At 52.7% G+C, this 23,155-nt stretch overlaps 2 pseudogenes; both read right to left on the reverse strand.

The window, feature by feature from the left end:
• Nucleotides 1-4,834, reverse strand: LOC130679383 (putative speedy protein E7; annotated as a pseudogene).
• A 13,189-nt stretch (nucleotides 4,835-18,023) lies between these two features.
• LOC130679384 (putative speedy protein E7) lies at nucleotides 18,024-22,857 on the reverse strand (annotated as a pseudogene).
• Between the last annotated feature and the right edge of the window lie 298 nt (nucleotides 22,858-23,155).

A 23,155-nucleotide genomic window follows, 5' to 3' on the forward strand; every position in this document is an offset into this window, starting at 1 on the left:
CGCAAACTTGCAGCAGCACAGCACCATCTCCGATAGCCCCTTGAGTGGAGATCTCCGATGCTTATTTGGGCAAGGGACATACACGCGTGGAAAGCAAGAAGAACTTGCACTTGAGCCATTGGTAGGCGAGAGTCCTTATCAGCAGGGAAAAGCCCCTATACCTGAAGATGCTTGGTATACAGACGGCTCCACCCGTGGGCAGCCCCCGAAGTGGAGGGCTGTGACTTTCCGTCCTAAGACTAAGACAACATGGGTGTTAGAGGACGGAGAGGGGAAGAGCAGTCAGTGGACTGAGTCACGGGCAGTATGGCTCCCGATCACCCAGGATGATCACGCCCTCCCCTCTAGTTGTGTGCAGGGGTCATACCTGCGTGTGTTCCTCGGCCTGTGGCTCGGGGCGGAGTCAGTGTCTGGAAGGGTGACTTCCTAAGCCGACACAACGAGGCGCTCTGTCTGCACCTGAGGATCCAGACTTCCCTTCTTCTGGGCCGGTGAGCCCAGGCCTCCGTGGTCCCGGGAGCGCTCACACAGCGAGCAGGCTGCGGTCTCGCTTCCACACCGGGAGCTCTGGGTCAAACGCTTGGATCTGGAAGGCAGGTGGCTCTGGCCTCAGGTGGCCCCTCCTTCCTCGCCCAGCCTCCAGTTCCTTCTCGCCTCAAGATCCCACGATCCCGTGTTCCCCCCACTGCAGTCCGGCCCCCCCACCCCGAGATCCCAGCTGCTCACGCACCTCCTCACACTCTTCCCGGGAGACCCAGGCCTTCCAGCCCATGGATTGGGCGAATTGGACTCGCTGTTGGTGGAACAGAAGACGCTGGGAACGGTCGTTCCCATAGAGGAGCCAAAGGATGTCCTGTTTGGGGCCCTCGTCGTCCTCCTCCATGTCGTTGGCCAGGTAGCTGGGGAGAGACATCGGGCTGCTGGTCAGGAGCAAGACGGGAAGGATCCCCAGCCGAGGTCAGCGTCCAAGGAGAGGCACAGGCTGAACTTGACAAAGGACGTACGGGAGCCCTACCAGCGTCACACAGGGCCACCCAGTCATCAAGAAGCCACTGCGGGGCAGGGACCTGAAGGGCACCTCTCACAGCTGGATGCTGAAGACAAAGGCCCTCGGGGAGGCCTGAGGGCGAGCAGTGCAGTTTCCATGCAATGTCCCCATCATCTTCCCTGTGCCCTTTAAAGCGGTTGTATGTGCGCACCCTGTGGCTCCCTGCGGAGTGAGCATGTGTGCGTATCCAGAGGGCAGGAACTGACTAGCCGGTTTCTGTAGTCCTAGCTTCCCTACCATGTGGCTCAGGCTGGAGGATGGGTGCCACGTGCCCTTCTCAAGGCTCTCCTCCCAACCCTCCTAGTCCCTGGCACGGAATGCAGTGTACAAGATTTCGTTGAATGAATGGATGGACGGATGGACGGACGCTTTTGTCTCACAGTCAAATGCCATACTGATCGCCTCATGGACTCAGTGTAGCTTAAACGTTTGCAACACAAAGTAGCGTGCTGAGGGCTTTATGAACATGTGGATATTTTGACAAGACCTGCCTGCAACGGTGTCTGGTCTGATGGTTTGGAGAAGGGGAGGGGGGAGTTAGGAAGTGAAGTAACTATTACCCGGAACGTGACATGACACTAGGATTTTAGCTGATGTGCTACTGGGGGACTGCAGTTAGGGGTCCAGGGGAGGCGTGGGAACAGTTGTGCTCCTTGCACCGACTTTAAGGATAGGTCATTTTCTTCCAATATATATATGTCTGAAAGACACCTACAAGTCAGAAGACACAATGTGAAAACAGAGGGAAGGGATTTCAGACGGAGCATTGGAAGAAAGCAGTGCAATGTCAGGACCATAAGCAAGTGTGATGCTGACTGTGGGGAGGGTTGAGTTCAGACTGAGAAGGCTGGCCTCGGCTTAGAACCCCCTTAGCCGGTGGCATTGCTGAGGAGGGGTGGGGAGCATTAGACCTGTGTTCTCCGAGGATTTGGGGCGTGTAAAGCCTCGTAGGGAGCACGGGTGGGGAATGCTTACACTCGGTCTGTGTCACATGACGAGGGCCTGCATTGTGGCGTCCGCCTGGGAAGCCAGAGGAGGACGGTCCACTTGATGTGGACTCAGGCAGGAGAGCGGCCGAGGCTTCTGAGGGAGGCGGTGCGGTCTCAAGCCTGGCCACCTGGGGACAGCGTGGTGCCCATTCTGTCCCTCCTCAGGAGGGTTTTGTGTGGTCTTTTGTTCGTTCCAGTGTTTTAACTGGTGTTAGGGTTGTCTGTCTCCACAGACAACAGTATAGAAACCGCTCTGTTATAATCCTATCCTTGGTATACCAAAGTGAACAGTACACGTGGAGTACAAAAGAGAACAGATGCAAGGTCAGAGTCCCACACCTCTCCCTCCGCCCTCCCAGAGGACTGAATGTTGACGGCCGGCCACTGACAGCAATACTCACAGAGCTATGAAGAAGTGAATTCGCTGGTACTGCCCGGAGGGGAGGCCAGCCCGGCTGAAATACGCTATGACCATGGCCAGGAGATACTGAGGAAGAGGAGAACGCCACAGGACAGCGGTCACATCCCAGAAGAGGAAGGACGGAAGGACGGAGGGGTGAGGGAGGGGGAGGCTGGGGGCAGACCCCGCCCGTGTGGGGAGAGGGACTTTAGGACGCTCCTGGATGGCAGGCTTTGCCGGTGGGACGCTGGTTGTTTAGGACAGCCGCCATCAGAAGGGTCTTTGATAAGCTGGCACAAAGGGGAGTCCCCAGGGCTGAGGCGAGAAGGGGCTTGCGGTGGCAGGCAAAGGGGCGGACCCCAGAGGAGTGGGGGTGGGGGCAGGGCTGCCCCTTCCCACGCAAGGAGCCTCCAGGCCCCGCAAAGGGCAGTGTGGACAAGGCTCCGAGTTGGGGAGAGAGGCGAGACTGGGGGTTTAGAAGGCATCCCTCCAGCCCCCCAGGGTAGATGCTGGAGAGGGAACACATCTCAGTGGACAAAGTTACCTTGTCAGATACCCTCAGATTTTTGTCCCAGGCCAGGAATATTTTCACAACAAGGTCCCCTGGGAAGAGAGGCACAGGTTAGACGGACAGCCGGAGCAGGGCCGAGCAGAGAGCAGCCGTGCGTGCTGACGGGACCTTTCGGGGTGGGGAGGCCGAGGTGCACTCGTTGGGCCAGAAAGGTGGTGCCATCCTTCTTCGGTGGCTTGGCTGGGGGTGGGGGGCAGGTGTCAGTAGGTGATGTGCACAGGTCTGATCCTACCGAAGGTGGTGCTCCGTCACCGTGCAGGGAGGCATCGTCTCCCTTGACGGTCACATCAGCGCGCCCAATGGCCTGTCAGCACCCCGCACGCTGACGGAGGCATTTAGATTTGAGAGCCCCAGGGGTGCAGTGGAAGCCGAGCTTTTGTGTGCCGAGTGCAGACTGCTTCTGCCTGTGGCCTAATCCTGCCTCATTTCTAAGTGTCCCCGGAGGAGTCCTCTGGGAACAGAGAGGTCACCAACTGACAGGGAATTCTTTTCCATTGGAAAAGTCTAGTCGCTGGAAGTTTCTCTAAAGGGGAATGGGCTCAGGGTTCCCCCTACCAAGCAGCCTTTTGAAGGCCTCGTGGTGCTCGGGCAGCACCGGGGACACCCGCCGTCGCTTCAGCCTCATCTTGAGGCCACACAGCTTGTCCAGGTCCCAGGCGTCCTGCTCGCCCGTGGCTGCCTCCTCCGACTCCTCCTGGAAAGCGGCCGACCTCTCCCGCTTCCCGGGCCGGCCGGAGCCCTCTGGCAGAGGGCTGCTGTGTGCCTGGGCTGCTGGGCAAAGAAACCAGGCGACAGCGTCCAGCTGTTGCCTTGGGGATTCATCCCTTGGTCCCCGTGTCCCTTCCCACTCCACTCCAACTACCCCCAAAAGACAAGCTGCCCCCAGTGTCTCTGCTGTCACAGACCGTGGCCTTCTCCCCAGCCATCTCTCCATCCTTCTCCTTTACTGGCAGCCATTTCTAAGTGTCCCCGGAGGAGTCCTCTGGGAACAGAGAGGTCACCAACTGACAGGGAATTCTTTTCCATTGGAAAAGTCTAGTCGCTGGAAGTTTCTCTAAAGGGGAATGGGCTCAGGGTTCCCCCTACCAAGCAGCCTTTTGAAGGCCTCGTGGTGCTCGGGCAGCACCGGGGACACCCGCCGTCGCTTCAGCCTCATCTTGAGGCCGCACAGCATGTCCAGGTCCCAGGCGTCCTCCTCGCCCGTGGCTGCCTCCTCCGACTCCTGGAGAGCGGCCGACCTCTCCCGCTGCGTGCGCCGGCCGGAGCCCTCTGGCGGAGGGCTGCTGTGTGCCTGGGCTGCTGGGCAAAGAAACCAGGCGACAGCGTCCAGCTGTTGTCTTTGCGATTCATCCCTCGGTCCCCGTGTCCCCTCCCACTCCACTCCAACTACCCCCAAAAGACAAGCTGCCCCCAGTGTCTCTGCTGTCGCAGACCGTGGCCTTCTCCCCAGCCATCTCTCCATCCTTCTCCTTTGCTGGCAGCCATCTGCCCCCATCCACTTTGCCATTGTTCCGTCTCCCCGTTCTCAACACCCTTCCTCATTTAGATAATTCCTCCAGGTGCCCTTCCCCGTGTGTGTCCTTGTCCCCACACCTACACTCTCGTCCTCCAGTGCCTGGCCTTCTGAGTGTCTCCTTCCTTCACACAAGCCCCCCTGGGTAGGCCTTCCTGCCGTCGGCTCCCCGTCCTCAAGCCCCTCGTCCCTCCGCTGCCTCACCTGGCGGTCCTGGTCTCTGTGCGTCCAGCATCACATCCGGCTGGTGCCCGGAGGGGCCAGGCTGGGGCCTCTGCCTCACAGCCTGGGAACTCGATGGAACACTGGCCATGATTTCTGCCCAAGTCTCACCCTCTCTGGGACCAGACCCTGTCCAAAATCCTCTTGTGGATTCTCACTGAATGTGAGCCCGTTATCCCTACTCCAGGCTAAGGAGATGCTAGGAGTAGAGAAAGCTCTGAGAAGGTGCTTCTGGCTACCTTTGCTGCCAAGCACCTACCAACCAGGAGGGTTGGAACCCTTGTGAGGTCATAGGTTGCTGCAACCTAGCAACTAGTTTGAAGGAAAAGCAGGCAACTGCCAGTCCAATCCGAACAGGGGCAAACAAGGTCTCCTGCCACTGGCCCAAGTTGTGACCACCCCCCAAGATGATCCTCGAGCCGTCCAGGTCACCTTTCAGCCCTCCCCCACAGATGACGTGTCCTCTCCACTCTCCACTTGACACACGGGTGGACTCTCGCCCTCTGTCACGTTCTCCTACGGAGCATGTCTAGTGAGTGGCTAGGAAATTCAGGGTAAGCAGAAACAGTCAGCCCTACAAGAGTGACATAGGTAGGTAAGAAAGATCCCAGGTACATTGACTTGGACTCAAAAGTTAAGTTTAGAACACTTGGCAGAACAGAGCTCTTGTGCTCAATGTTCACTGACACTAGGTTCAGGATTCTGTACAGAGGGACGCATCCTCACCCCTCAGGCACCTTTGAGCCCAAGAGAACATTTTGAGGACCTGGAATCATAGAATATGGTACCCGTGCTCACGCCCACTTCAAATGGTGCCTACAATTTCAGCAAGTCTATGGCTTTCCCAGAGCCTGCCCCTCAATTCCAAGAAAGTCTATTCTCTGTATAAAACTTCTGATCGTGCATATCACCTTCACCCAGAAATGTCACCATCTTTTGTGTATGCTATGAATAAAAAGTCACATGCACAAAAAGACTTAGTGGTAAAACGTCCAATTCAGGACACAGGAGGATGTTTTGTGAAGGTGGGGGCACACAGGGGCAGAGACGCAGCCCGGAAATCAGCCACTTGAAGGCCTGCCGTAAGCCGGGCGGCTCCTCCTGAGCTCCGGGCCTCTACTTTTCACCCGGGCATCTGAATCTCGTGTTTTCTTTTTCAGTATTTACTGTGGTAAAATAACATAACATTTACCACTCGAGCCATTTTTGAGGGGATAGTTCTGTGGCACTGAGCACTTTGAAATTTTGCAGCCATCCCCTACTATCCCATCTCCATATCGACACTGCGCACCCGTTAAAGAACACCTGCCGGGTGTAGTCTCCCTTCCGGTCCCTGGCACCCACCATCGCTCCCCTCTGTCTCTGTGGCTTTGGCTCTTCTGGGTCCCTCATTTAAGTGGAGTGCTATAAAAGTGGTATGTGTGTGTGCGGCTTATTTCATTCAGCACACACTTGTAGACAGCTTTCCTAATGACAACCCTGAATTCGTTGCAGTGTGTGGCTTATTCTTGGTGCCTATCTAAGCCAAGGGCCTGCTGCCTAAGGAAGAGTTGGTGCATGTAATTTTTGCAGACGTCAAAACACTGTGATCCAAGTTGTGGTTTGTGTATTTGGCCTTGCAGTTCTGACGGTTTTCGATTCATGTTTATTGTTAGGTGTGTAAACGCTGAAGACTGTTGTATCCTCTTGGTTAATTAACCACTTTGTCGTTGTGAAATGGCCTGTTTTGTCCCTGTTAGTATTCTGACATGGACTTTCTCTGACATTTATAGAGCCTCCCCAGACTTCTTTGGGCATGCTGAATCTTATTCCGTCCTTTTACTTTTAAGTTTGCATGTTTCTATTTAAAGTGATTTTCTTGTAGACAGCATATGATTGGCTCTTACCTTTTTATCCAGTCTGACCATTTGTGCCTGTTAACTGGGGTGTTGAGACCACTTCCATCTGACACAACTATTGGTTTAACTGGGTAGCTTGTGGTCTGTTGTCTTTGCTGTCTGTCCCATCTTCTTTGTTTCCTTTTTCTTCTTTGTCTTCCTTCCTTTCAGTTCATTGCATTTCTGTGATTCCATTGTGTAACCTTTGTTGTGTTGTTGGCTATAACACTGTTATTTTAAGAGGTGCTCTAAGGTTTATACTGTACACCTTTGATTTATCATAGTTTTCCTTCAAGTGATCTATCATTTCACTGGACTGTAAGAAGCTCACAGTTCCTTCCAGTTCTCCCCTCTTGGTCTTTGCCGTGTTGTTGCACTTTAGTCTCACAGTAGTACCGATCCCACAATACGTTGTTATTTGTAGTTAAACACTCAGTTAACCTTTCAAGAGACTTAACTAATAGGAGAAAATACATAGTTCCTGTTTCTTTTACTTTCATTCCTTTGTATAGATCCAGATTTTTATGTGCTCTCCTATTCCTTCTGCATGAAGGACTTTTCGGTGACATTTCTTGTAGTTAATGAAGAACCTTTCAGCTCTCGTAGGTCTGAAGATGTCTGCATTTTGCCTTCCCTTTTAAAGGGATCTTTGCTGTTTTTTCCTCCTGTAGTTTAAGTATGTTCCTCGCTTACATTATTTCCAAGAGAAATTCGAGGTCGTCTTCATCTTTTCCTCTGTATGCCACATATTTTGTGTTCTTCTTCTTCTCACTACTTTAAAATGTTCTCACTATCACCGGTCGTAGGTGATGTGCTTGATTCGTCTTGGCTGCGTTTCCCTCGTGTGTCTGTGCTTGGGGGTCATGCAACTTGTTGGATCTGTGTGTTTAGGGTTTCCATCAACTTTGGGGAAAGTTTGACCGTGTGTCTTCAAATGGCCCCTTTGCTTCCCCCAGCCTCCCTTCAGGGATTCTCATTACCTGTATATTCCACAGCTTGACACTGTCCCACAGCTGACCGATGCCCTTCCTTTCCCTTTAATTTTTTTTTTCTCTACATGTTTCATTTGTAAGTGCTTCCACTGCTGTGTCTTCACATTCACTGATCCTTTTTTAGGCAGTGCTGTTATTCTAACCCAGTGTAATTTCCATCTTACGATGCTGTGTCTTTTCTATAAAGTTCTGTTTGAGTTTCTTTTTATATCTTCCCTGTCTGTACTCAGTTTTTTTTTTTTTTTTTTTTTTACCATAAAGAATATGATTATAAGCTGTTTCAGTGTTCTCTGCTCATTGTAACATCTGTTCGTTCTGGGCCCATTTCAGTTGATAATATTCCTGACGGGTTGTACTTGCCTACATTTTCCCCCAGTTTCTCGACCCCTTCTCCCCACCTATGTCTGGGTGCTCCCGCGCTGCTGCATGAGTGGAAACTCTCAGGGCAGGGGCTGTAGGGCTCACCCTGTTTATTTCCTGTCTCACGGGTTACTGTCCTTCACTGCCCGTCGATCAGTGTCTTGAAGACCATTGCTGTGCATGTGTTCTCTTGTGTTTTTTTCTGGGGTTCCATCCAGGTAGGAAGGGTAAATGCAGTCTGTGTTCATCTCGGCTGAAAGCAGAAGTCCTGATACCTATGATTTGACTCACTGTTAGAAAGGAAGCCTACACCAAGGTTCTAGGGAAATTCACCAGTTTTTTTGGTCGTGTTGAATTTTTTACATTTAGATCCCTGATCCAACTGGAGTTTGTTTATTTTTTCTATTAAGGTATCATTGATATGCAGTCTTATGCTCAGGTTTCACATGAGCCACATTATGCTTACCACGTCCCCCCTGTTATCAAGTCTCCACCACATAACCCCATTGCAGGCACTGTCCCATCAGCATAGTAAGATGCTGTAGCATCAATACTTGTCTTCTCTGTGCTACACTTCCTTCCCCGTGCACCCTTATATTACGCGTGTTAATCATAATGCCCCTTAATCCCCTTCTCCGTCCCTCCCTTCCCACCCACCCTTCCCAGTCCCTTTCCCTTTAGTAACTGTTAGTCCATTCTTCAGTTCTATGAGTCTGCTGCCGCTTTGTTCCTTCAGTTTTTGCTTTGTATTCATACTCCACAGATGAGTGAAATCATTTGGCACTTGTCTTGCTCCACCTGACTTATTTCACTAAGCATAATACCCTCCAGCTCCATCCATGTTGTCGAAAATGGCAGGATTTCTTTTCTTCTTATGGCTGAATGAATAATATTCCATTGTTTATATGTACCGCATCTTCTTTATGTATTCATCTACTGATGGACACTGGGGTTTCTTCCATTTCTTGGCTATTGTAAATAGTGCTGCGATAAAGAAAGGGGTGCATATGTGTTTTTCAAACTGGGCTGCTGCATTCTTAGGGTAAATTCCTAGGAGTGGAATTCCGGGGTCAAATGGTATTTCTACTTTGAGTTTTTTGAGGAACCTCCATACTGCTTTCCAGAATGTCTGAACCAATTTACATTCCCCCCAAGCAGGGTTAGGAGGGTTCCCCTCTCTCCACATCCTTGCCAGCATGTGTTGTTGTCTGTCTTTTGAATGCTGGCCATCCTGACTGGTGTGAGGTGATATCTCATTGTGGTTTTAATTTGCGTTTCTCTGATGATTAGCGATGTGGAGCATCTTTTCATGGGCCTGTTTGCCATCTGAATTTCTTGTTTGGAGAAGTGTCTGTTCAGACCATCTGCCCATTTTTTAATTGGATTATTTGCTTTTTGTTTGTTGAGGTGCGTGAGCTCTTTCTATATTTTGGAGGTCAACCCCTTATGGGATGTGTCATTTATGAAAATATTCTCCCATACTGCAGGATGCCTTTTTGTTCTATTGATGGTGTCCTTTGCTGTACAGAAGCTTTTCAGCTTGATATAGTCCCTGTTGTTCATTTTTGCTTTTGTTTCCCTTGCCCGGGGAGATACGTTCATGAAGAGGTTGCTCATGTTTATGTCCAAGAGATTTTTGCCTATGTATTTTTCTAAGAGTTTTATGATTTCCTGACCTACATTCAGGTCTTTGATTCATTTCGAGTTTACTTTTGTGTATGGGGTTAGACAGTGATCCAGTTTCACTCTCTTACATGTTAGCTGTCCAGTTTGCCAACACCAGGTGTGGAAGAGGCCGCCCTTTCCCTATTGTATATCCATGGCTCCTTAATCATACGTTATTGACCATATATGTTTGGGTAAATGTCTGGACTCTCTATTCCATTCCACTGGTCTCTGGGTCTGTTCTTGTGCCTGTACCACATTACTATGGTTTGTAGTACGGCTTGAAGATGGGAAGCGAGATCCCCCCTGCTTTCTTCTTCCTTCTCAGGATTGCTTGGCTGTTCGGGGTCTTTTGTGGTTCCCTGTGACTTTTAGAACTATTTGTTCCAGTTTGTTGAAGAATGCTGTCGGTATTTTGATAGGGATGGTTCAGGGACCTGGTTTGTGTGTCAAGTTCTTGGGGGTTGTCTGGTCGGGTAAAGCTACAGTTATCTCAGATGTGGTCATAGACGAGGTCCAGGCTTTCCCACCCCTACCACTGTGGCAGTGAGTCGTCCAAGAGCTTTTGGGTGTTTTGGGCTCCTGGAGGGGGTTTACCCCGCACTTGGCACAAATTCTGAAGGCCTCATGCCAGTCGGTACAAAAGGGCATCAGGTGGGACCGTGATGAGACCTGTGCAGCTGTGTTCACTGCTACTGAGCAGGCAGTCAAGGCCGTTGTAGTCCTTGAGTGTAATGGATTCATGAAGGCCCTGTGAGCTAGATGTTCATGTAAACGGAGACGGTTATGGATGGGGCCTTCGGCAGTGGCTTGAGTGGACACGCCAACCTGTTGGATTCTGGTCACAATTATGGAGAGGAGCAGAGGTCTGGTGGCCGTTAATAGAGGAGCAACTGGCTTCTGTGTATCACGCCTTGCTGGCTATGGAGCCCATCATCGGAACAGCTGCGACCAAGGCAATAACCACCTATCCCATCGCAGGGTGGGTGCGAGGCTGGACCCAAAGCCTGGGAGTGGTCTGGCACAGACTCCTCCACTGGCCAAATGGGGGTGCATACTTGCAGCAGCATAGCATCCTCTCCAATAGCCCCTTGAGTGGAGATCTCCGATGCTTATTTGGGCAAGTGACGTATACGAGTGGAAAGCAAGAAGAACTCGCACTTGAGCCATTGGTAGGCGAGAGACCTTATCACCAGGGAAAAGCCCCTATTCCTGAAGATACTTGGTATACAGACGGCTCCACCTGTGGGCAGCCCCCGAAGTGGAGGGCTGTGGTTTTCCGTCCTAAGACTAAGACAACATGGGTGTTAGAGGACGGAGAGGGGAAGAGCATTCAGTGGACTGAGTCACGGGCAGTATGGCTCATGGTCTCCCAGGACGATCGTGCCCTCTCCTCTAGTTGTGTGCACCGACAGCTGGGCTGTGTGCCGGGCTTGACCCTGTTGCCGCCGACATGGTGCCATGCCAACTGGATGGTTCGTCACTGGCCCCTTTGAGGGCAAGACCTATGGGCCTTAGTCAGACTCAGACAGTTACTGTCTATCGTGTGTCTGGCCATTTGCCTTTGGCATCCCCAGTGAATGATGAAGCAGACACATTATTTGCCCACATGCGTTGGCTGGGAAGGAAAGCCTGCCTCTGCTGTAGCCCAATGTTTGTGTCTGCGTTTGTTGCACACATTGCAAAAGACAATGTGGGCTACTGTAATCAAGACAATTTGGTACTGGAACAAGAACAGACCCATAGATCAATGGAAGAGACTACGGAGTCCTGATATAAACCCACCCATACATGGTCAATTAATATACGATAAAGGAGCCATGGATATACAGTGGGGAAATGAGAGCCTCTCCAACCGCTGATGTTGGCAAAAGTGGACAGCTACTTGCAAGAGAATGGTACTGGATTATTCTTTAACCCCATACACAAAGGCAAACTTGAAATGGATTAAAGACTTGAACGTAAATCATGAAACCATAAAACTCTTTGAAGACAACTTAGGCAAACATCTCCTGAATATAAGGATGAGCAAGTTCTTCCTGAACGTATCTCCTGGAGCAAGGGAAACAAAAGCAAAAATGAACTCGTGGGACTACATCAAACTAAAAAGTTTCTGTATGGCAAAGGACACCATCAACAGAACAAAAAGGCATCCTAAAGTATGGGAGAATATATTTGTAAATGACATTTCCGACAAGGGGTTAACACCCAAAATATATAAAGAACTTACACGCCTCCACACCCAAAAAGCAAATAACCCGATTAAGAAATGTGCAGAGGATGTGAAGAGAGACAGTTCTCCAAAGAAGAAATTCAGATGGCCAACAGACACATGAAAAGATGCTCCACATCACTAATCATCAGGGAAATGCAAATTAAAACCACAATGAGCTATCACCTCACACCAGTAAGGATGGCCATCATCGAAAAGTCTAAGAACAACAGATGCTGGCAAGAATGTGGAGAAAGCGGAACCCTCCTACACTGCTGGTGGGAATGTAAGCTAGTTCAACCATTGTGGAAAGCAATCTGGAGGTTCCTCAAAAAAAAAATAAAAATAGAAATACCATTTGACCCAGGAATCCCACCCCTTGGAATTTACCCAAAGAATACAACTTCTCAGATCCAAAAAGACATATGCACCCCTGTGTTTATCGCAGCGCTTTTTACAATAGCCAAGATGTGGAAGCAACCTAAGTGTCCATCAGTAGATGAATGGGTAAAGAAGATGTGGTACATATACACAATGGAATGCTATTCGGCCATAAGAAAGAAACAAATCCTACCATTTGGAACAACATGGATGGAGCTGGAGGACATCATGCCCAGTGAAATAAGCCAGGCAGAGAAAGACAAATGCCAAATGATTTCCCTCATTTGTGGAGTATAACAATGAAGCAAAACTGAAGGAGCAAAATAACAGCAGACTCAGAGACTCCAAGAAGGAACTAGTGGTTACCAAAGGGGAGGGGTGTGGGAGGGCGGGTGGGGAGGGAGAGAGGGAGAAGGGGATTGAGGGGTATTATGTTTAGTACACATGGTGTGGGGTATCACGGGGAGAACAGTGTAGCACAGAGAAGGCACATAGTGGATCTGTGGCATCTTACTACACTGACGGACAGGGACTACTTTGGGGTATGGGTGGGGACTTGATAATATGGGTAAATGTAGTAACCACATTGTGTTTTCATGTGAAACCTTCATAAGAGTGTATATCAATCATGCCTTAATAAAAAATGAATTAAAAAAAAAAAGAGAATGTGGGCTGTAGCCCGTCGGTGGGGCTTGCCATTGACGTTTGAAGAAGTCAGCAGAGCCCCGAAGGAGTGCCTGTGGGATTATGATGGGGATTATGTTCAATCTACAGCCGTTATAGGAAGAAGCATCATCCAACTGAATCTTCGAATACGTGAACACGTCACCTCTTTTCATTTATTCAAGTCTTCCTTAGTTTTTCTCAGTAATGTTTTTTATTTTTTTATTAAGGTATCATTGATATTCAATGTTATGAAGGATTCACATGAGCACCGTGGTGGTCACTAGATTCACCCATATTACCAAGTCCCCCCACCCCCCATCGCAGTCACTGTCCATCAGTGTAGTAAGATGCTGTGGAGTCACTATTTGTCTTCTCTGTGCTGTACTGCCCTCCCCACTACCCCCCTACATTATGTGTGCTAATCGTAATGCCCTTTAATCTCCTCCCCCCTCTCTCCCCACACACCGTTTCTCAGTATGTTTTCCTGTTTTCACTGAAGTTTGCCAGCGGTCCCCTCCCCATCCCCTACACGTGAGGGAACGTTTCCCCCTCCCTGCTGGATGCAGCGTCCTCTCCCTAGCGACAAGGTTCCCGCCGTGGAGCGAGCGGCCCTAGGTCTGAGGAACGTGGTGTCGTAAAGCCGCGAGTGTCGTAAACCAGGTGCGGCGCGGAGAGGCGGAGGACGTGGCTGGAGCATTGGGACGGCCGCAGGAGGAGCAGACGGCCGGCCTCAGGTGTGGGCGCGGAGAGCCGGCGGTGCAGCAACGGTGAGTAGCGGAGGGGAGCGGGGAGCGGCAGAGTGAGGGGGAGCCGGGCAGCTGGGGCGGCCGAGCAGGAGCGGCCAAGTGGATCGGAGCGCTGTCTGCCCGCCGCAGCTGCCGGAGCCGCGCCGCGCCGCGCCGCGTCCGCTCCGCTCTCCCTGAGCCGTCGCGTCTCTCCCCTGGTCTGTGTCCGGCTGGCCGCTCCTGCCGCCGCTGCCGCCCCCCGGGACGGTTCGCCGCCGCCGCCTCCCCGGCGCTGGGCGGGCGGCCGGGACGCGGCCGGCCAGTTTTCTGGTCTGGGCGGAGCGGGTTTTGCCCGGTCTTCAGCCCCTCGCCGGGCCGGGCCGGGCCGGGCCGTGCCGGGCCCGGCTGCGGGCTGCATGTCGGCGCGCGCGGACCGGGCTGGGCCGGCGGCGATGAGGTTGGGACCGGCCGGCGAGGCGCGCCCGCGGAATGGGGGGCGGCGGGCCGGGGGCGCGGGGCACTCAGCGGCCCCGCTCCTCGGGTCCCGGCTGGCCACGGCGAGGCGAGCCCCGGGAGTGCGGTCCACGTTCCGTGGGGGGCTGGCATGGCGGCCGGGGACTCCGGGCATCAGCGGGCACCTACTTGCCGCCGTGGGAGACCTGGAGCTGGCGGCGAGCTGGGCGGCAGGTGACTTTGCGGAGTTGTTACCCGGTCTCAGGGACGGGGAGGCACCAGAGACAGATCCCCTCGCCCGGGAGAGCTGCTTTTCCGCGCCGGGATGGCGCTCTGCGTGGACGCCTTTTTTCTCTTTGGTGTTTTTGGGGGAAGTTGTTATCCGGCCAGAGTCGCGGAGCGCTGCACCCGGGTAATGGAGCTTGGATGGCGCGCTGGGCCTTGGGTGGCAGGCGGGTGGGGGAGGAGCGAACGGACCGAGGGTCGTGCGCGTCCGCTGCCGGCGTTGCAGCTGCACTGTTTATTGATTTGTGTGAGTTGCTTGCGTGTGTGCTTATCTCGGGGGCGATTCTGTGCTGTTCTCTACCTCTTGTTCAGTGAGCAGTGAAATGTCTGCTGCCTGCTGTTGTCTGGACAGGTCCTGTGGCGAGAGGAGGGAGACTTGTGCGCCGGGAGGCGGCGGGCACTGGCGAGGTCCCCCGCCTAGAGATCGGGTACCTGTTTGTATAGTAATGGGCGGCAACGACCCTGCCGCCGGCTGCAGCCCAGGCTGTGTTAGGAATTTCGCGTAGGTTTCTGACCAAGCGGCTCCTTTTGGCTCCTGCGTTGTATGTATGTCTGTATGTCTGTAAGTATGTAAGTATGTATGTATGTATTTGTTTGTTTATTTATTTATTTGTTTGTTTAACTATCTAGTTAGTTAGTTAGTATCATTAATATTCACTTACCTGAGCAGCATAGTGGTTACTAGATTGTCCCCATTATCAAGTCCCCACCACATACCCCATTACAGTCACTGTCCTGCGTTATTTTTCAAACGAGTTTTTAGGACTAGGGCAGTAAAGGTGCCTATGTTGGTGGGATTGCTGTACCTTCCAGTAAAATGAGGAAATGTGTGTTTGAGTGCCAACTCTCTGCCGCTACCCAGGCTCCCTGGCTCCCTTTCTCCCTCCCCTCCTGGACGCGAAACTCGAGTTTCTGTAACTAACCGTTCCTGGCAGTTTTAGATTTTGTGTGGGATTTCCTGTCTAGAAGCAGATACCAAGATTTTAACTGGTTCGTGATGTTTCCTTCCAGTTGTAAACACTTACAATATATTGGACTGACCCTGAAATCACTGCTTTCATGAGTGATTTTTAGTTATTCGAGTAAACATTTGCTTTTTTAATTAATTGATTATTTATTTATTTATTTTGGTATAATTCATATACACTTACATTAGCAACACTGTGGTTACTAGATTTCCCCCTGTTATCAAGTCCCCACCACATACCCCATTACAGTCACTGTCTATCAGCATAGTAAGATGCTATAGAATCACTACTTGTCTTCTCTGTGCTATACTGCCTTGCCCGTGCCTACCCTCCCCAACCCCCTACATTATGTGTGCCAATCGTAATGCACCCTTTTCCCCTTATCCCTCCCTTCCCACCCATCCTCCCCAGTCCCTTTCCCTTTAGTCACTGTTAGTCCATTCTTGGGTTCTGTGATTCAGTTTTTTTCTTTGTTCTTATACTCGACATATGAGTGAAATCATTTGATACTTGTCTTTCTCCGCCTGGCTTATTTCCCTGAGCATAATACCCGTCTAGCTCCATCCATGTTGTTGCAAATGGTAGGATTTGTTTTCTTCTTATGGCTGACTAATATTCCATTGTGTATATGTACCACATCTTCTTTATCCATTCATCTACTGTCGGACACTTAGGTTGCTTCCATTTCTTGGCTATTGTAAGTGGTGCTGCGATAAACCTAGGGGTGCATCTGTCTTTTTCAAACTGGGCTGCTGCGTTCTGAGGTTAAATTCCTAGGAGTGGAATTCCTGGGCCAAATGGCATTTCTATGTTGAGTTTTTTGAGGAACCTCCATAATGCTTTCCACAGTGGTTGAACTAATTTACATTCCCACCAGCAGTGTAGGAGGGTTCCCCTTTCTCCACAACCTCACCAGCATGTGGTGTTGTTTGTCTTTTGGATGGTGGCCATCCTGACTGTTGTGAGGTGATATCTCATTGTGGTTTAAATTTGCATTTCTCTGATAATTAGCGATGTGGAGCATCTTTTCATGTGCCTCTTGGCCATCTGAATTTCTTCTTTGGAGATGTGTGTGTTCAGATCCTCTGCCTATTTTTTAGTCGGGTTATTTGCCTTTTGGTTGTTGAGGTGCATGAGCTCTTTATATTTTGGCTGTCAACCCCTTATGATATATGTCATTTATGAATATATCCTCCCATACTGTAGAGATGCCTTTTTCTTCCACTGATGGTGTCCTTTGCTGGACAGAAGCTTTTTATGTTGATAGAGTCCCACTTGTTCATCTTTGCTTTTGTTTCCCTTGTCCGAGGAGGCATGTTCATGAAAAAGCTGCTCATGTTTATATTCAAGAGACTTTTGCCTATGATTTACTTCTAAGAGTTTTATTGTTTCATGACTTACATTCAGGTCTTTGATCCATTTCGAGTTTACTCTTGTGTATGGAGTTGGACCGTAATCCCATGTCATTCTCTCTCTCACATGTAGCTGTCCAGTTTTGCCAACACCAGCTGTTGAAGAGGCTGTCATTTCCCCATTGTATGTCCGTCCGTCGTTCCTTGATCATATATTAATTGGCCATGTATGTGTGGGTTATATCTGCGCCCTCTATTCTGTGCCATTGATTACAGGTCTGTTCTTGTGCCAGTACCAAATTGTCTTGATTACTGTGACTGTGTAGTAGAACTTGAAGTTGGGGAGCGTAATCCCCCCTCATCCCCCGCTTCATTCTTCCTTCTCAGGATTGCTTTGGCTATTCGGGGTCTTTTGTGGTTCCATATGACCCTCAGAGCTATTTGTTCCAGTTTGTTGAAGAATGCTATCGGTATTTTGATAGGGACGGTTCAGGGACCTGGTTTGTGTGTCAAGTTCTTGGGGGTTGTCTGGTCGGGTAAAACTAAAGTTACTATGGCTTTGTAGTACGGCTTGAAGTTGGGAAGCGAGATCCCCCCTGCTTTCTTCTTCCTTTCTCAGGATTGCTTTGGCTGTTTGGGGTCTTTTGTGGTTCCCTATGACTTTTAGAACTATTTGTTCCAGTCTGTTGAAGAATGCTGTCGGTATTTTGATAGGGATGGTTCAGGGACCTGGTTTGTGTGTCAAGTTCTTGGGGGTTGTCTGGTCGGGTAAAGCTACAGTTATCCCAGATGTGGTCATAGGCAAGGTCCAGGCTTTCCCCACCCCTACCACTGTGGCATTGAGTCGTCCAAGAGCTTTTGGGTGTTTTGGGCTCCTGGAGGGGGTTTACCCCGCACTTGGCACAAATTCTGAAGGCCTCATGCCAGTCGGTACAAAAGGGCATCAGGTGGGACCGTGATGAGACCTGTGCAGCTGTGTTCACTGCTACTGAGCAGGCAGTCAAGGCCGTTGTAGTCCTTGAGTGTAATGGATTCATGAAGGCCCTGTGAGCTAGATGTTCATGTAAACGGAGACGGTTATGGATGGGGCCTTCGGCAGTGGCTTGAGTGGACACGCCAACCTGTTGGATTCTGGTCACAATTATGGAAAGGAGCAGAGGTCTGGTGGCCGTTAGTAGAGGAGCAACTGGCTTCTGTGTATCACGCCTTGCTGGCTATGGAGCCCATCACGGGAACAGCTCCGACCAAGGTAATAACCACCTATCCCATCGCGGGGTGGGTGCGAGTCTGGACCCAAAGCCAGGGAGTGGCATGGCACAGAGGCCTCCACTGGCCAAATAGGGGCGCAAACTTGCAGCAGCACAGCACCATCTCCGATAGCCCCTTGAGTGGAGATCTCCGATGCTTATTTGGGCAAGGGACATACACGCGTGGAAAGCAAGAAGAACTTGCACTTGAGCCATTGGTAGGCGAGAGTCCTTATCAGCAGGGAAAAGCCCCTATACCTGAAGATGCTTGGTATACAGACGGCTCCACCCGTGGGCAGCCCCCGAAGTGGAGGGCTGTGACTTTCCGTCCTAAGACTAAGACAACATGGGTGTTAGAGGACGGAGAGGGGAAGAGCAGTCAGTGGACTGAGTCACGGGCAGTATGGCTCCCGATCACCCAGGATGATCACGCCCTCCCCTCTAGTTGTGTGCAGGGGTCATACCTGCGTGTGTTCCTCGGCCTGTGGCTCGGGGCGGAGTCAGTGTCTGGAAGGGTGACTTCCTAAGCCGACACAACGAGGCGCTCTGTCTGCACCTGAGGATCCAGACTTCCCTTCTTCTGGGCCGGTGAGCCCAGGCCTCCGTGGTCCCGGGAGCGCTCACACAGCGAGCAGGCTGCGGTCTCGCTTCCACACCGGGAGCTCTGGGTCAAACGCTTGGATCTGGAAGGCAGGTGGCTCTGGCCTCAGGTGGCCCCTCCTTCCTCGCCCAGCCTCCAGTTCCTTCTCGCCTCAAGATCCCACGATCCCGTGTTCCCCCCACTGCAGTCCGGCCCCCCCACCCCGAGATCCCAGCTGCTCACGCACCTCCTCACACTCTTCCCGGGAGACCCAGGCCTTCCAGCCCATGGATTGGGCGAATTGGACTCGCTGTTGGTGGAACAGAAGACGCTGGGAACGGTCGTTCCCATAGAGGAGCCAAAGGATGTCCTGTTTGGGGCCCTCGTCGTCCTCCTCCATGTCGTTGGCCAGGTAGCTGGGGAGAGACATCGGGCTGCTGGTCAGGAGCAAGACGGGAAGGATCCCCAGCCGAGGTCAGCGTCCAAGGAGAGGCACAGGCTGAACTTGACAAAGGACGTACGGGAGCCCTACCAGCGTCACACAGGGCCACCCAGTCATCAAGAAGCCACTGCGGGGCAGGGACCTGAAGGGCACCTCTCACAGCTGGATGCTGAAGACAAAGGCCCTCGGGGAGGCCTGAGGGCGAGCAGTGCAGTTTCCATGCAATGTCCCCATCATCTTCCCTGTGCCCTTTAAAGCGGTTGTATGTGCGCACCCTGTGGCTCCCTGCGGAGTGAGCATGTGTGCGTATCCAGAGGGCAGGAACTGACTAGCCGGTTTCTGTAGTCCTAGCTTCCCTACCATGTGGCTCAGGCTGGAGGATGGGTGCCACGTGCCCTTCTCAAGGCTCTCCTCCCAACCCTCCTAGTCCCTGGCACGGAATGCAGTGTACAAGATTTCGTTGAATGAATGGATGGACGGATGGACGGACGCTTTTGTCTCACAGTCAAATGCCATACTGATCGCCTCATGGACTCAGTGTAGCTTAAACGTTTGCAACACAAAGTAGCGTGCTGAGGGCTTTATGAACATGTGGATATTTTGACAAGACCTGCCTGCAACGGTGTCTGGTCTGATGGTTTGGAGAAGGGGAGGGGGGAGTTAGGAAGTGAAGTAACTATTACCCGGAACGTGACATGACACTAGGATTTTAGCTGATGTGCTACTGGGGGACTGCAGTTAGGGGTCCAGGGGAGGCGTGGGAACAGTTGTGCTCCTTGCACCGACTTTAAGGATAGGTCATTTTCTTCCAATATATATATGTCTGAAAGACACCTACAAGTCAGAAGACACAATGTGAAAACAGAGGGAAGGGATTTCAGACGGAGCATTGGAAGAAAGCAGTGCAATGTCAGGACCATAAGCAAGTGTGATGCTGACTGTGGGGAGGGTTGAGTTCAGACTGAGAAGGCTGGCCTCGGCTTAGAACCCCCTTAGCCGGTGGCATTGCTGAGGAGGGGCGGGGAGCATTAGACCTGTGTTCTCCGAGGATTTGGGGCGTGTAAAGCCTCGTAGGGAGCACGGGTGGGGAATGCTTACACTCGGTCTGTGTCACATGACGAGGGCCTGCATTGTGGCGTCCGCCTGGGAAGCCAGAGGAGGACGGTCCACTTGATGTGGACTCAGGCAGGAGAGCGGCCGAGGCTTCTGAGGGAGGCGGTGCGGTCTCAAGCCTGGCCACCTGGGGACAGCGTGGTGCCCATTCTGTCCCTCCTCAGGAGGGTTTTGTGTGGTCTTTTGTTCGTTCCAGTGTTTTAACTGGTGTTAGGGTTGTCTGTCTCCACAGACAACAGTATAGAAACCGCTCTGTTATAATCCTATCCTTGGTATACCAAAGTGAACAGTACACGTGGAGTACAAAAGAGAACAGATGCAAGGTCAGAGTCCCACACCTCTCCCTCCGCCCTCCCAGAGGACTGAATGTTGACGGCCGGCCACTGACAGCAATACTCACAGAGCTATGAAGAAGTGAATTCGCTGGTACTGCCCGGAGGGGAGGCCAGCCCGGCTGAAATACGCTATGACCATGGCCAGGAGATACTGAGGAAGAGGAGAACGCCACAGGACAGCGGTCACATCCCAGAAGAGGAAGGACGGAAGGACGGAGGGGTGAGGGAGGGGGAGGCTGGGGGCAGACCCCGCCCGTGTGGGGAGAGGGACTTTAGGACGCTCCTGGATGGCAGGCTTTGCCGGTGGGACGCTGGTTGTTTAGGACAGCCGCCATCAGAAGGGTCTTTGATAAGCTGGCACAAAGGGGAGTCCCCAGGGCTGAGGCGAGAAGGGGCTTGCGGTGGCAGGCAAAGGGGCGGACCCCAGAGGAGTGGGGGTGGGGGCAGGGCTGCCCCTTCCCACGCAAGGAGCCTCCAGGCCCCGCAAAGGGCAGTGTGGACAAGGCTCCGAGTTGGGGAGAGAGGCGAGACTGGGGGTTTAGAAGGCATCCCTCCAGCCCCCCAGGGTAGATGCTGGAGAGGGAACACATCTCAGTGGACAAAGTTACCTTGTCAGATACCCTCAGATTTTTGTCCCAGGCCAGGAATATTTTCACAACAAGGTCCCCTGGGAAGAGAGGCACAGGTTAGACGGACAGCCGGAGCAGGGCCGAGCAGAGAGCAGCCGTGCGTGCTGACGGGACCTTTCGGGGTGGGGAGGCCGAGGTGCACTCGTTGGGCCAGAAAGGTGGTGCCATCCTTCTTCGGTGGCTTGGCTGGGGGTGGGGGGCAGGTGTCAGTAGGTGATGTGCACAGGTCTGATCCTACCGAAGGTGGTGCTCCGTCACCGTGCAGGGAGGCATCGTCTCCCTTGACGGTCACATCAGCGCGCCCAATGGCCTGTCAGCACCCCGCACGCTGACGGAGGCATTTAGATTTGAGAGCCCCAGGGGTGCAGTGGAAGCCGAGCTTTTGTGTGCCGAGTGCAGACTGCTTCTGCCTGTGGCCTAATCCTGCCTCATTTCTAAGTGTCCCCGGAGGAGTCCTCTGGGAACAGAGAGGTCACCAACTGACAGGGAATTCTTTTCCATTGGAAAAGTCTAGTCGCTGGAAGTTTCTCTAAAGGGGAATGGGCTCAGGGTTCCCCCTACCAAGCAGCCTTTTGAAGGCCTCGTGGTGCTCGGGCAGCACCGGGGACACCCGCCGTCGCTTCAGCCTCATCTTGAGGCCACACAGCTTGTCCAGGTCCCAGGCGTCCTGCTCGCCCGTGGCTGCCTCCTCCGACTCCTCCTGGAAAGCGGCCGACCTCTCCCGCTTCCCGGGCCGGCCGGAGCCCTCTGGCAGAGGGCTGCTGTGTGCCTGGGCTGCTGGGCAAAGAAACCAGGCGACAGCGTCCAGCTGTTGCCTTGGGGATTCATCCCTTGGTCCCCGTGTCCCTTCCCACTCCACTCCAACTACCCCCAAAAGACAAGCTGCCCCCAGTGTCTCTGCTGTCACAGACCGTGGCCTTCTCCCCAGCCATCTCTCCATCCTTCTCCTTTACTGGCAGCCATTTCTAAGTGTCCCCGGAGGAGTCCTCTGGGAACAGAGAGGTCACCAACTGACAGGGAATTCTTTTCCATTGGAAAAGTCTAGTCGCTGGAAGTTTCTCTAAAGGGGAATGGGCTCAGGGTTCCCCCTACCAAGCAGCCTTTTGAAGGCCTCGTGGTGCTCGGGCAGCACCGGGGACACCCGCCGTCGCTTCAGCCTCATCTTGAGGCCGCACAGCATGTCCAGGTCCCAGGCGTCCTCCTCGCCCGTGGCTGCCTCCTCCGACTCCTGGAGAGCGGCCGACCTCTCCCGCTGCGTGCGCCGGCCGGAGCCCTCTGGCGGAGGGCTGCTGTGTGCCTGGGCTGCTGGGCAAAGAAACCAGGCGACAGCGTCCAGCTGTTGTCTTTGCGATTCATCCCTCGGTCCCCGTGTCCCCTCCCACTCCACTCCAACTACCCCCAAAAGACAAGCTGCCCCCAGTGTCTCTGCTGTCGCAGACCGTGGCCTTCTCCCCAGCCATCTCTCCATCCTTCTCCTTTGCTGGCAGCCATCTGCCCCCATCCACTTTGCCATTGTTCCGTCTCCCCGTTCTCAACACCCTTCCTCATTTAGATAATTCCTCCAGGTGCCCTTCCCCGTGTGTGTCCTTGTCCCCACACCTACACTCTCGTCCTCCAGTGCCTGGCCTTCTGAGTGTCTCCTTCCTTCACACAAGCCCCCCTGGGTAGGCCTTCCTGCCGTCGGCTCCCCGTCCTCAAGCCCCTCGTCCCTCCGCTGCCTCACCTGGCGGTCCTGGTCTCTGTGCGTCCAGCATCACATCCGGCTGGTGCCCGGAGGGGCCAGGCTGGGGCCTCTGGCTCACAGCCTGGGAACTCGATGGAACACTGGCCATGATTTCTGCCCAAGTCTCACCCTCTCCGGGACCAGACCCTGTCCAAAATCCTCTTGTGGATTCTCACTGAATGTGAGCCCGTTATCCCTACTCCAGGCTAAGGAGATGCTAGGAGTAGAGAAAGCTCTGAGAAGGTGCTTCTGGCTACCTTTGCTGCCAAGCACCTACCAACCAGGAGGGTTGGAACCCTTGTGAGGTCACAGGTTGCTGCAACCTAGCAACTAGTTTGAAGGAAAAGCAGGCAACTGCCAGTCCAATCCGAACAGGGGCAAACAAGGTCTCCTGCCACTGGCCCAAG

This window comes from Manis pentadactyla, chromosome 10, assembly GCF_030020395.1.
Source record: "Manis pentadactyla isolate mManPen7 chromosome 10, mManPen7.hap1, whole genome shotgun sequence".
NCBI lineage: Eukaryota > Metazoa > Chordata > Mammalia > Pholidota > Manidae > Manis > Manis pentadactyla.